Here is a 14867-nt window from a genome sequence, read left to right on the forward strand (position 1 = left end):
ATGTATATAACTTATTCATTCAATGTTCAAATGCTGATTAAATACTTTGATGGTAGGTTTGATGATGTCTTTCCCATAGTCTGTATTTGATAAATAAACAGAGGAAATGCTGGACAAACAAATTCTTAGATTATTAATAAGCTACTAAGAGTCTCCATTTATCTCCTTTGCTTAATTCTTCTGCACAGTGGTGACACAGGAAAAGTGATAAGATGATGACCAAAAAAAATATGTTCTTGGTATAAAAAAGAATTGTCAGGAGTCATGTTCAAGCCTATAATTGTAAACATAATTAACACATGTTCCTAAACAATTTTGCTAATGCAATCTCATTTCACTATTCCATTTCAAAAGGCTCTTACTAACTTACTTACATTAGAGAAGTTATGAGTCCAAAGTCTCGCTCCCTTTCTAACTACACTATATGCTGGATACCTGTCATTTACTCCACAATTACAGTTTCTGTATTCTTTTTTGGTTATTAGTGTGAGGAGATCTGTACCTACACTTGGCACAAATGGGTTGTGTGATGGGAATCCTGGGGAACATTTGTGGTGCTTGTGCTATTGCAGCTGCTGCTCCTGGTTTTTATTTGCTGTTTCAAACACTAGCCCTGACAAGAGCAGAGACAGCCAGTGATTTAAGTGTGAAGGATAGGGCTGCTGTGATAGCAGCTGTGTCTGTGATGAATGGCGGCATAGCAAGCAAGAAGGGAGGAAGATGTGAATTAGGAGAGGATGGATGGAAAGTGACAGATTTAGAGCCATTCCCTAAAACGGCAGCCAGTTTACACTGTGAGGTAAAAAGTACACTATTTTAATTTCAAGAGGTTTTATGGAATGTCACACTAAATTTGTTTGACTCATAGTTTAAATATAAATCACTCTCTGCTTAACTATTTCACAAGCCTGGGAGGAACTTCTATTTATACCCTTTTCTTGCACTTATTGAAAGTTTCAATTTTCAAAAAGTAATACTCCTGATATTTTTAATAAAAATGAAGTAGCCTATAAAACCTCATCATCAATGTTAGCTTTATTTTTTATGTAAATAATAATTTCTTCCCATTCCCTATGATCGTTTATAGGAAATATGAATGATTGATAAACCAGTTATGAGTTTTCTGGAATTTTATTATGTAGACAAGTATCCAGGTATATTTTGTATAATTTCTGTGATAGTGAATGCTACAGAAAGCAAAAGGAACCATAGTGTGTAATTCTGCACAACTCTACTTCTAAAACCTTAAATATCCATCAAACACATATACCATATCCATTGTCTAGAGGCTTTCCCAAGTTTCATTGTGCAATAGGGACACAAAAAGTTTAAGAGGTTGAAAAGTGAAGACTTCAGGAAGAAAATGTTCGCAGGACACAGCAGGAAATATGCACAAATAAGCACAGAGAGGTTTTGATACTACACACAAGACTCCTGTAAGATCAAACTAGAACAAATCCAGCATGAAAAGAAGACAAAAAAGTGAATGAAGTTCCATTCCTGGTTACAGTGATTTTGCCCATTTGTATCAGTCATTTCAGTGTTCTTTAGGAGTATATCCCTTGATAAACTGTCTGTGTTGTATTTGAAGGTCATCCAAGTATATTAGAACAGCATAAATTGGCCTGGATATAAAAAATTTTAAAAAGACATAAAGTTAGGTCAGAAGAAAAGTGCATTAGAAAAAAAAGTTGGAATAAAGGTTGACTGTCTTCAAAACATGTTATACTGAATTCCCCAAAATCTAATTATTATCAAAAAGTTATGAGTATAAAATGGAATCATTTTTGAAAGAATAGTACAAGAGGGATGGCATAGAAGAGTGAAGAGTGGATCTAATGTATATAATAATTAATGTGTGAAACCCAAAGTCTATTAAATATGTTTTTAAAAGTAAAAAAATCTGAAGTCTGTGTGAAGAAAACGGTTGGTGAAAAAAAGAAGCAAGTTACTGCCTTCATGAAATTATCACCAGAAACAAGTATGATGTTAAATATGTTTATTAAGTATGCTTGAATTAAATATGCCCATTATTCCAGAGCCTGGAAAATATTGATGATGTTTTTCAAGTTTTATTCTAAGATGTTCTAGCGTTTGTGCACCTCAGACAATATCTGCAGGACAAGTAGCAGGTATCACTACAGATGTGTTTTGAATGAGGTGCATAAATTCTTTTAAGAAGCAATTGATTCCATGAGAAGCATAGTTCTTATATAATTTCTCGGTTTTGGTAAAGAAGGTGATATAAATTTGTATTACTTTAAGCTGCAACTCAGTCATCACAGATTTGTACTTCTTCATAAAAAAACCATATATATGTTGGCAAGAAGTAAATTCTGCAGTCATAATTATCCCTATGATACATCACACATACAAAATTACATTATTTGAGGTGACTTCTAAATGATTGAATCACTAGATGTTACCAACCCAGAATGAGCAGGTTCTGCACAACCTAATTCTAGCTTGAACAGCAAGCAGTGGCACAAAAGCTGAGGGTCAACCATAGCCCACTGGGAATGGCAGGAAGCAGTTGCAGCCAAATGTGTATCTGCAGAGCACTATGGACACTGACTCATACAGAGGTATGTCATGATATAGGTAACTGGATAAATAATTAAAGAAAATTAAAAGAGTGACACTTTATTGTTGCAGATATATTTAAAGAATATTTTCTCCAGGCTAATATGGTGTATATACTTTTCTGAGGATTCCCAGGAACAATTTTAGGAAAAATATTTAAAGACAAGGACCTGGAAAAAGCACCTTAGCACAAGAGGTAAAATCCAGACAATTGCTACTTTTATTGTTACACATCTGTCCTTTCTCCAAAGAACAGATAGAAATCAAGAGCACAGATAGAACTTGTAAGGCCAGAACACAAAATTTTTCATTACATGGGCTAGATAAAAGAATCCCTAGTATTTTCAAGTAGAAAATAAGATAGGAAAATTATTCAAGACCTAAGTGCACAGCGTTATTGTGAATTATGACATTAACTCTAGTTTGTAATGCATGCACTTATTCGATCTGATGTTGCTTGAATGAGAATCTCGTGTTCCATAGGATCAAGCATTTAATCTCCTGGTTCCTAGTGGATAGGACTAGTTAGCAGAGTTTAGAGGTACACCTTGTTGTAAGAAGTTGGTCTCTGGAGGGTGTCTTTGAGAGTTTAAAGGTTCATGTCTTTTTCACTTCCCTTATTCTGCTTCATATTGGCAGCTGAGCTTGTGAGTTCTTAAGATCCTCTTCCTGTTACCCTGCCCGGCCCTCGAAGGATAAACTTCCCCACATAATAGACTCTTAATCCTTTGCAACTTCAAAGCCACATAAACTTCTCTGTATATAAGTTGCCTTTGTCATAATATTTTCGCAAAGAAATAAAAGAAAAAGTAACTGATACTAGGGATTTTGCTAGCAAATGTTGGGTAGATATTAAGCCTCTGTATTTTAAGCTGCCATGTGTCTAAAATAACAACATGAAAATGGTTAGCACATGTCACATGGTTTGTTTATTTACCATACCTTTGTCCCTAAAGCAGGCATATATTATGGTGAGAATACATAATATGTTCTTGCTTTACTATTTAGTAATAAAATACAGAACTAGCCATGGGTCTTTGAGACTACTAATTTTAGCTAAAACTGTTAATCCAATGAGACCCCATTTTCTCTCATAAAACTAATGTAAATAGCAAATCATAGCATCACATGCTTAATTTTATTGCTGGTATTTTCTATATACAATATATGAAAACACTTAGAGAAATGTTTATACACAGTAAATATTTCCTAAAAAATAACTCTGTTGATGTGCACTTTGGGCTATTTGTTTGATACATATTTCTTCCTAAAATAGAGATAATTTCAATGTACTTTATCACTTAGTATTCTTTATAATTGCAATATTCCCATAAGCAATATTTATATTATGGCAAACATAAGGAGTATAATACAAAAGCAAATCTCATTTAAAAACATTTATCCATAATCATGAACTTCAATAGATAAAAAGATTCTAGGTTGGGGATTTAGCTCAATGGTATGGTGTTTGCCTAGTATGTGCAAGGCCCTCGGTTTTAGTCTTCAGCTATGAAGAAAAGAAAAAAAAGACAAAAGCCTATGCTCTGAATGAGTTTCTACTGGGAAATTATTAAATATCCATATGTTTAAATGTTAAGATATTTAATAGCATAAAGTAGGCAAAAAATAAAAACTCTGTCAAATTTCTATATCAAACAAAATCAAAAGAAGCATATTGTGGAAAAAAAAATCGATGGTAACAAGATTTTTTCCCAGAAGTTGTTGAGGACCGGCCTCGACAAAATTACCTCTTACCAGTGTAGGAACATGGGGATTGAAGAAGTATAAGTAAAGAATATGAAGAATGCATAGAATGCCAAGGCAGAAACCAGAAAGCAGTACCCGGAGAGTATTTCAGGGATTACTCAAACCCGGAAATTGCCCATGTTTATTTTTCCACAATTTTTACACCCAAAGTAAACAGGAGGAGAAGGTAACAAAAGTCTTATTAACGTGATAAAAGGGTAACTCATACAGTCAACTCTGAGACTTCCAATCATTAGCATTCTGTTGTCTAGGTAGCAAGGTTTCCCAAGTCATATAATCTAGGTAAGAAGTTGAAGTCTACCCTTCTCTAGGTGACCTCATCGTTATAAAAGAAAGGAGCAGAAAAACAAGTGCCTGAATATTCTGACCACCCATCAGAATGGCACTGAAATATTTTATCTTCAAAAGAGCAAGGAAACCGCCTCTTGAATTAGAAGGTGCAGTAAAGCCTGTTAGTCTCCAACTCTCTGATCATCAGACAAGCTGAAAATGGGCCTGCATTTTTTGGCCCCACAAGAAATCACTTAAGAATTTTGACTATCTACAAAGACTATATAGAGATACTTTCAGAATGCATAAACTCCACAAATATATTAAAAACTGAACATATTTAATACCTATTTTCACACACACAACACACACTGAACTAATTTTAACTGTTCAATTTTGTTTTAAAACAACTTACAGTTTTTCTTAGACTTTGACTAAAATAGAATGCATGCTAAATTGATCTTATCAATCCACACTGTTGATGATTCTTTGTTTAGTGCTTGCTATATAAGCATTGATTCTTTTTCCCTATGGTCACTTTAGAAAAATATGTATATTATATTTTGCAAGATGTTTTTATAAAACTTAGAAGAATATTTGAACACTGAGAAAACACCCATAGAAGACCTTGTAAGTACACCAAATAAATATGTGAATTTATCTGCAAACCTTACACTTGACTCACAAAAAATCAAGTTTGATGACTCTTTGATCTTGAATTCACTACCTGCAGAACTATGAGAATCTAATGCATTTTGTTAAGGCATCCACACAAAGCAACATAAATCTAAACTAACCTGTAAAATCACGTGAGTACAAGAATACACAGATTTTCAATATTTCAGAATTTCCAAGCAAGTCTACCTAATAAGCAAACTGGGGTAGCTATTTTAATATCTGACAAAATAGACTTCAAACCAAACCAATGAGAAGAGATAGGAAAGGTCACTACACAGTCATCAAAAGAAAAATACCCCTAAAGACATTGCAATTCTTAAGATTGATAAACTGAACAAAAGTGCACACATGTTCATAAAAGAAGCATTGTCACCACAGCTTAAATCCCAAACTGAACCTTGCAACGTGATTGTGGTGACTTCAATACCCTATAATTGCCAATTGAGACATCATTCAGTTCAGATAACAACTAAATAGAAACGCTGATGCTAGACCAAAAGGTATAACAGACATGTATATAACAATTAGTTCTAACACAAAAAAGTAGATGTCTTTTTTTTTTTTTTTGAAGTCATAGAATTTTCCACAAAACTGACCACATACTCAGACACAAGAAAAGTTTCAACGGATAAAAGAAATGTGAAATAGTATTCTCATCCCATATGACCACCATTAACGATGGTTATCAACAACAGTAACAATAAAAAGCTTAAAAACTCATGGAAACTGAATGAAAAATGATCCAAGACAGAAATTAAATATGCCCATTATTCCGGAGTCTGGTAAATATTGATGATGTTTTTCAAGTTTTATTCTAAGATGTTCTAGAGTTTGTGCACCTCAAACAATGTCTGTAGGACAAGTAGCAGGTATCACTACAGATGTATTTTGAATGAGGTGCATAAATTCTTTTAAGCAGGAATTGATTCCATGAAAAGCATAGTTTTTATATAATTTCTCAGTTTTGGTAAAGAAGGTGAAATAATTTTGTATTTTTTTCTTGTCCTACTTCCCTCCCTCATTCCCTCCCTCCCTTTATTCTTTCCTTACTTCCTTTTTTCCTTATTCAAATGTAGATACTTTAGAAAGAATGTTTGAAGAAAAAAGAAAGTTTTGCATCATTAGATATTGCAAATTGCTCCTGAAAAAATATAAAAGGGAGATTTTATAAATTATCTAGGTATAAAATAGATTTACAGAATATTAGAACACAAAAAGTGCAAATTAGGAAAGATTGGTTGCAGACTCTTAATGATTTCCAAAGACTGCTAGGAGATATTTCCAATCTATCATCCACTTCTTGGATAACACATGATCAAATAATTCATTTAAACAAAACCTTAGATGGTAACAAAGACTTCAAAAATCCCAGGAAATTATTGCCTGAAGCAAAGTGAGAGTTGACTTTATTTGAAAAGAAACTACAGGAGACACGTGTGAATTGTGTGGATCCGAATCTTAACTGTATTCTGGTTATATTACCCTCCAAATATCCCACTTTTGTTTCAAAACAAGAACATTTAATCTAATTTCCTTTGCTCAGCTTTTTTCCTGACCATTAACAATAATAATTTGTAAGAGCAGGAGAGAATGTTAGGTTTGGTTCTGGTTCTGATCTGAGTCATTGGCTAAAAAGCCTCAGGAAAATGACTTGTTCATAAATGTGTGCCCCACATTGGGTGCCAAATGAAGCATGCTTAATAAAGACTGAGTGAGAGAAATTAGGGTTCAACCTCAAGACTTGAAAAGCAAAGTAGCCAGTCACTGGCTCTTACCTTGACCTGAGTCAAAAAATGGTGATCCTGTCTCCAGTAATCACAGAATGAGACTGTTTCTGAGAGCTGTTTTCTCCCACTTTATAATTTTCTATAGTTCTGGAATTATAGACGTACATGACTGGAATTAAAGACATGCACTGCCTGGTTTCTATGACACCTAAAGTGGCTACTAGGATTAAAGGTCTATGTTACTGTAGATTCTGGGATTAAAGGTGTCTGTTACCATTACCTGGTCTGTAAGACTGATCAATAGGGCTGTTTTACGCTCAGATATTCAGGCAGGCTTTATTTATTCAAATAATATTGAAATGCTACGACATACCAGGCTGGCCATTTTTCACTGGTCTTGTAGGTGATCTCAGCCAGGTAGTGACTGAGTATCTCTTGTTTGAGTTCTACCTGCTTGAAGGTCTTGCCATTGTACATGTCCATTATGGGAGGGTGATCATGTTCCTCAGTTGTGCCTTCACTCCCTATGCTCCTCCATGGGTCATATCTCCTACTTGATTTTTCTCATGGACTTAAGTGAGTGTTGCTTGATTTGTGGAAAGCTATGATTCATTCACTGCCTCTGTCCAGTGCCAAACAAATATATCAGCTGTTCATAGGACATGAGCAGCAGTTGGTTTGGGTTCAAAGCCTGGTAGGTGAACTTGTGGAATGTCTGTTTCTTCTTTTGCTCCACTTCAGTCATCTTCATGGCTGCTTGGAAAAAGAAGCACTGGCAGCATCTTTCAAATAGCTTTTACTTGCCTTTTGTTGCTAAGGATTTAAGTGCTTCTTATACATTTAGATACAAGCATGCTATCAGATGAAATAGTTAGTTAAAGAATGTCTTTTCCCATTCTGTGTCTCAAGACAGTGTCCTTGGTCATACAGAACAGTTTTAGTTTCAGGAGGTCTCAGAAAGAATTGTTTTCCTCAGCTCTTGTGCTGTAGATGATAAGTTCAGGAAGTATTTTTCCTGGGCCAATGCTTTCAAGGATAATCCCTTCTTTTTCTTCTGTTAGTGTCAGTGAATTTGCCTTATTTGGGTGTCTTTCATTCTTTGGTAATTAAGTTGTTTTTTTTTTTTTTCTGGGCGATAAGTGTGGATTCTGTTGCATCTTCTACATGTAACCATCTAGTTTAACCAGTACCACAGTTGAAGACAATTATTTATTTATTTATTTATTTATTTAGTTAGTTAGTTAGTTAGTTATTTTTTGGTTTTTCAAGACAGGGTTTCTCTGTGGTTTTGGAGCCTGTCCTGGAACTAGCTCTTGTAGACCAGGCTGGTCTCGAACTCACAGAGATCCGCCAGCCTCTGCCTCCGGAGTGCTGGGATTAAAGGCGTGCGCCACCAACGCCCGGCTGAAGACAATTTTTTAATGGTGTATTTCTGACTTCTTATAAACAATCAGGTGTCCATTGGTCAGAGTACTTACTAATATTGGTATCTGAGTCTATTGCATTTATGAATATATCTGTTTATGTGACAGTGCTATGCTATTTTATTATTATTGCTCTGTATTATAATTTGAGATAGGAGATGGTAATACCCTCAGTAATTTATTTTTTTAGTTACCCCGAATTTTTTAATATTTCCATATGAAGCTGAAAACTGTCCCTTCAAGTTCATTAAAATTTTTCTTGAAATTTTGATGAGGGTTGCATTTAATCTGTAGATTGCTCTTGGTAAGATGATTATTTTTTCATTATTAATTCTACTAATCAATGGGGATATTTTCAACTACTTATATCTTCTTCAATTTCTTTCTTTACTGTATTAGGGTTTCATCATATATGTCTTTCACTTGCTTGATTAGACTATCCAAGACAATGTTTTTTTTTTTTTGAGGCTATTATGAAAGGTGTCCTTTCTCTGACTTGTCTTCAGTCCATTTATTTGTATTTAAGAGGGCTACTTTGCTGTAAGTGTTTATCAGCTGCTGGTGTTTCCCAGTGGAAATTTTAGGGTCACTTATGTGTACAATCACATAGTCTCCTAAGAAGGGTATGTGATGTCTTCCCTTTCTATTTGAATCACCTTTATTTCTAGTTGTCTTAATGGTGTACCTAAGACTTCTATTACTATAGTAAATAGGTATGGCGAGAGTGAAAAATTTTGTCTTATATCTAATTTTAATGAAAATACTTTGTATTTGTCTCCATACGTGTTGGTGAAGGCAGGAAATTAGCATAACTAAAGTAAAAATATCAAAAACAATAACATATTTGAAAGCTATTTTATTCATCAAAATAGATGTGCAACCCATGTTTAGTCATGAAATAAAATATTATGCTGTTCCAAAATTATGATTTAGAAAAAAAGGCAAAAGAGCATGGTCGCTAGCTGTTAAATAAAAAGCTAGCCTTTTTCAAGGTCTCAATCTTTCACAGAACAAGATGCAATATAGAGGTCAACCACAGGAGAGTCTGAAAAAAAAAAAGGGAAGACAAACATCATTTATTTTCCAATCGAGAATATTTGTTGCATGACCAGTTATGCAGTGCTCGTATTGTGCTGACATATAGGATCCTAAGAATTATGTTGAAAGCCTGACAGAGGCAAATAATAGCGTGTAGTTTTGAATAGTCTTGAAGTATGGGGACCGCATCAGAGTTTCATTGTCCTTGCTGACTAAATCACTCTTGCTTATTGAAATCTGCATTAGAAGAAAATTTTGTGCAGAATATCAAGTGGAGCCTAATGGATACATATTTAATATTACCTTTAAGGGCTTATTCTATAGAAGCGTCATCTGAGGTCTTTCATATTCCTGAACAATTAGCATCAAGACAGTTTGGAAAAGTATGTTTAACTCCATGAAGTCTGAAAAGTAAATCTGTGGGGCCATTGCACAGTTCAGCTTTGTTTTCATTTCCTTTTAATTTTCCTTATAGGAAAAAGATGAAATCTGTTAATTTTCCTGTATAACTAAGATCTTAGTTCTGAAAAAGTTGATTAAAATCTAAATTTGGTGACATATTGGCTACATCTAGGCTTTTAAGCTATTAATGGCACTTTCATTTTCTGAAAGATTAAAAAATACAAAACTAACATTTAGAGTGAATAGTATCAGTTGGTTTAAGAGAACAAAGTTTCATGCTTAAAGTAATTCCAAATAATCTTTGTAAGGATTTTCCTACTCAGTTTCCTTAAAGCTGCATTCATCTCTGTATTTTTGTAAGAATTCTTGATGCCAGTAGAGTAGAAATTGAAATCAAAGATCAGCTTTCAAGGTTTCAATATGAAGCAAGTAATGACCTTTAAGTGGGTTAAAACCAGAAGGCAAATCATGGTTTATTATAGATTTATTTTTCCTCATATACTTATTTCATTTGGGACAGGAAAGAGGTCAACAAACTAATGATAAGCAATCCCCTTGAGGCTAGAATTTATCTTCAAAGCATCATGTTCATTCAAGTGAGGGCTCCAAATTGTTTGGCTCATTGATATGATTGATCATGCCTCTGCCTCATTAGGCCTAGAATGAAACATGTAACAGATCATGAGGGAAAAAATCAGCTATTTGGTTAAGGTATGATTCCAGGTAATCAAGGAAATGAATTCATACAAAATTCTCACTGAATCTATTGTTGATGGAATATTATTCCATTTCCTTTCAGCCATTTCTGCAAAGTCATATCTTGCCTATGAGAAGGTATGACTATGTGGATCAGTGTAATTACAAAATTTGATAAATGTGATCTGTATGAAAATATTCTTGCAAGTCCCTCAGCTGGTCTACAGGGGAAAGGTGGACAATAGTGTTGGAGAGCACTGTGGTTTATATGGGCAACAGTGAGTACGTGTGGAATGGAGACTTACTCCCCACCTGCTGCAGGCCCAGGAGGATGCCGTCAACATCATATGTCACTCAAAACAACTGTGAGAATTCACGGGACTCATCACACTGGCCAATGACTGTGAAGTCCTGACCACACTCACCCCTGACACTGGCGTCATCCTCTCTATGATCCATGCTGTCCAGTCCAAGGAAGGGCAAGATCACCTTCTGCACTGACATTCGAGTGTTCCATCTGATTCTGAAGAACTGGCAGGGCAAGAATCACAGGATGGTCACCATCGACTTTGTGGGTAGCCCTGGGGAAGACAATGAGAAGGATCTGGGCAAACTAGGCAATACCTCATATAGAAAAAGTTAATGCTGACATCCTTAATTTTGTGGAAGAGGAGGGGAACACAGAGATGCCGACGGCCTTTGTGAACATACGGAATGACAAGGATGGAAGTGGATCACATCTGGTGACAGCGCCTCCAGGGCCCAGCTTGGCTGATGCCCTCATCTGTTCTCTTTTTTGGCTGGTGAAAGTGGTGCCATGCTTGGTCTTAGTGCCAGTGACTTCAAGTTTGGAGTAGATGCCAGTGCTGATCCTGAGTTGGCCGTAGCTCTTCGTGTTTCTTTGGAAGAGCAGCGGCTATGGCAGGAGGAGATATAGCGGGCAGAGGCAGCCTGTGCAGCTGAGGCTGGAATTGCTAGCTCTTGGACTGAAGACTTGACAATGCCCTCCTAAAGATGACTATGGAAAGCAGGAATTTGGCCGGCCTGTTCTGGGCTTCCTGACCAAAGCAGCATGCCTAAGAAGGAACAGGATGCCTATGCCATGCAGATGTCCCTGCAGGGAGCAGAATTTGGCCAAACAGAGTCACCTGACATCGAAGCCAGCTCATCCACAGACACATCTTAGCCAGGCAAGAAGAAGGATAGCTATGATGTGATGCAAGACCCAGAATTCCTTCAGATTCCTAGAGAACTTTCCAGGTGGGGATCCCAATAATAAAGCAAATGGAAATACAATCGGCTCTCTGGTCTCCTCTGCTAACAAGGGTGGCATAAAGGACAAGAAAAAGGAAAACAGGAAGTGAGTCTTCTCAGGGGACTGTAAAGACCAGGTTTGACATAAACTAAGATGTGCTCTCTGCAGCTTTTACAACCTGAGTAAAACTTGAAAAGTTTCTCCTTTAGCTTAAAAAAATAGAAAGAAAAAGAAAATATTCTTACAATTATATCGCCATCAACTTTCTATAATAATAAAGGTGACTTAGATTGAAAGAGTTATTATTGAGTAACTATGTTGTTCAAGGCACTGTAATTTACAATAGTAATACAATTTCTCGTTTTGAAGTATTTAATTGAAATAAAAATGATAGGAATACACATTGTCGAAGAAGGTATGTCACTGGGTAAGGCTTTCATATTACAAAACCCTTTCCATTATTCCAGGCTTTGTCTTTTGGATCACCAACCAGCTCCCAAAAAATCACACAGAGCCCTATTACTAGTTTTGAATGCTTGGTTCTTTTCTTGCTAGCTCTTTCAGCTTAAAATGTTTATCTTTATGTTTTGCCTCTGGTCTTTATACCTTTTACTTTCTTGCTAGCTGCTGGTGACTGCCTGACTTCCTTGTTCTGTCTTGCATCTTCTACTCTTTCTCTTGTTCTTCTCTTGAGCCTAGATTTCTCCTCCTATTTAATCTCTTTCCCCGTCCATCACACCTATTCTTTCTCTGCCTGGCTATTGTCAATTTATCTTTTTATTAGATCAATCTGGTGCCTTGGGAAGGAAAGGTGAAACAAATGCAACATGTCTTTACTTGATTAAGCAAATGCATTATAAATAAAAGCATTACACCTTTACAGAGTTAAAGTAATATCATACAGTGTAAACAAATGTAACACATCTTTGGCCAGTTAAAATGATATTCCACAACACCATTACCAAACTCTCTCTCTCTCTCTCTCTCTCTCTCTCTCTCTCTCTCTCTCTCTCTCTCTCTTTCTCTCTCTCTCTCTCTATCATCTTTTTCTAACTCTTCCTCTGTCTCTTTCTTTCTTCTTGACAGAATGACAAACTCTCCACTACTGCTCCAGTGACATGCCTGCCTGATTGATTCCATTAATTTTGCCATTGTGGCCTTTGACTAATATTTGGACTCAAGTCTCCACATTAACATGCTTGTTTTATAAGTTTCTTGAGATCATAGTGTTTTGTTACCACAATAGAAATGTAACTAAGACACAATTTGTTGGAATGTATAAGTTTTTTCAGTTATACTGAAATTATTTCTCCTGCTACATAGTTTTCTGAGGAGAATTTTTTATATTTTTTGTTCAAAAAAGTATAAACAGAAGATCATCACTGTATAACTGCCAGTCCTAATTTTGATTCCATTATGGAAATGAAAAGATATCCAGGAGAATAAGAGCAACAAGGATTTCTCTGCTGATAGTATTTTACCCTAGGCATTATCAGAATTAAGAGATAAACTGGATTTTACCTTATTTTTCCTTGGGATTCAGCAGCAGGATCTTAATTTGTTGTTTCACTGACAAGATTTCTACATGACTTTTCTCTGAAAACATGTTATGATTTTGTTCCTTATACAAAGAAAAAGTGTTATTTAATTATTAGACAAGAAACAGTATGTGTGTGTGCGCCCGCATATGAGTGATTTTGTGTGGTGTGTGTGTATGAATGTGCGTGTTTGTGAATTATTCAGTATCTCTTTTCTTCACTCTGTCAAAATAAAAGTCTAAGTTTCACAATGAGTTAAATATGTATAATTACCCTCAGAATCTCAGGAACTGATAAAATTTAATGTAAAATTCATTTTCTGCATACCACAAAAATTCTTAATTTGAATATTTGCTTCTAAGATAAACTGATTAAAAAATTAAGCCCCTTTTGCCTACAGTAAGAAGCAGATTTTGTGAGTCTTCTATCTCTTATTTTAATCTCTCTTTCCATTACTTATCCTAATATTGCAATGTCCTTCAATTGTTATTGCAATGATTATAATAGGCAGGAAATTCTATATTTTAGATTTATAATATTAAGGCACAGTGACTAACCTAAGGGGTGTAAATTAAATAATAATGAAAAATTAGTCTTATGTCCTTGGCATGAAGCACCAAAAGCACACTATAATTAATTGCAGCTATTTTCACACAGCCCTCATGCAATTTCCTTTTCTTCCCAGGAGTTGCTGAATCAGGCTATATAGCAAAGTTGATGTATACCTTCTGTGGAAATGAGATGTTTTAGATGCACCCTTCTCCGATGCCAGGATGGATGACAGTGTGAGATATAACCCTTTCCTGTTTAATGCAACCTGAACCAATCTACATCCTAGAAGTCATTTGATTTCTCCCCTCCGCAGTGCTATCAGATAGCAGCCTGCTCTCGGGGGACTCCATTCATGCTGAGATTGCACGAGCTAGTGATTACACTGTTGAATCAGCCTGTAATCAATCTTGCATCCTACTGATCGTCTTTGGAATTTTTCTTTTGATCACCAACTAATGGGAAACGCAGCATGGTAAAGAATAATGTAGTTTCATCTAATTGTAGCTCCACTGAAAAGGCCTCTGGGTACTCTTGTATTCACCTTTCAATGAGAGTGTTTATAATGCAGTCAATTTGGAAAGTCAAAACAAATAATTATTATAGACTTAGCTTGATTTATCAGGAGTACAAATGCATCATTTTCAAAATTTATGAGTCCTCAAAACAAATGAGAATTTCTAACGTGAAAACATGCTCTTAATTCAATTTTCAATGTCTGTTGAAATAAGAGCGCGGCGGGGCTGCGTCCCCAACACCCCGGCCGCTTGGCTAGCTCATGCCCGAAATAACAACACACAAACTGTATTCATTTGAGAACTGCTTGGCCCCTGAACTCTAGCCCTTACAGGCTAATTCTTGCACCTGGACTAGCCCATTTCTAATAATGTTTGTAAGCACCCCAAGGTGCGCTTACCGGGAAGATTCTAGCCTACGTCCA

General features: G+C 35.7%; 1 pseudogene; it reads left to right on the forward strand.

The window, feature by feature from the left end:
• Positions 1-517: 517 nt before the first annotated feature.
• On the forward strand, positions 518-11949 carry LOC126506246 (26S proteasome non-ATPase regulatory subunit 4-like; annotated as a pseudogene).
• Positions 11950-14867: the final 2918 nt, after the last annotated feature.

This window comes from Alexandromys fortis, unplaced genomic scaffold (genome assembly GCF_014885135.2).
Source record: "Alexandromys fortis isolate MF-2015 unplaced genomic scaffold, M_Fortis_MF-2015_v1.1 scaffold_0, whole genome shotgun sequence".
Taxonomy (NCBI): domain Eukaryota; kingdom Metazoa; phylum Chordata; class Mammalia; order Rodentia; family Cricetidae; genus Alexandromys; species Alexandromys fortis.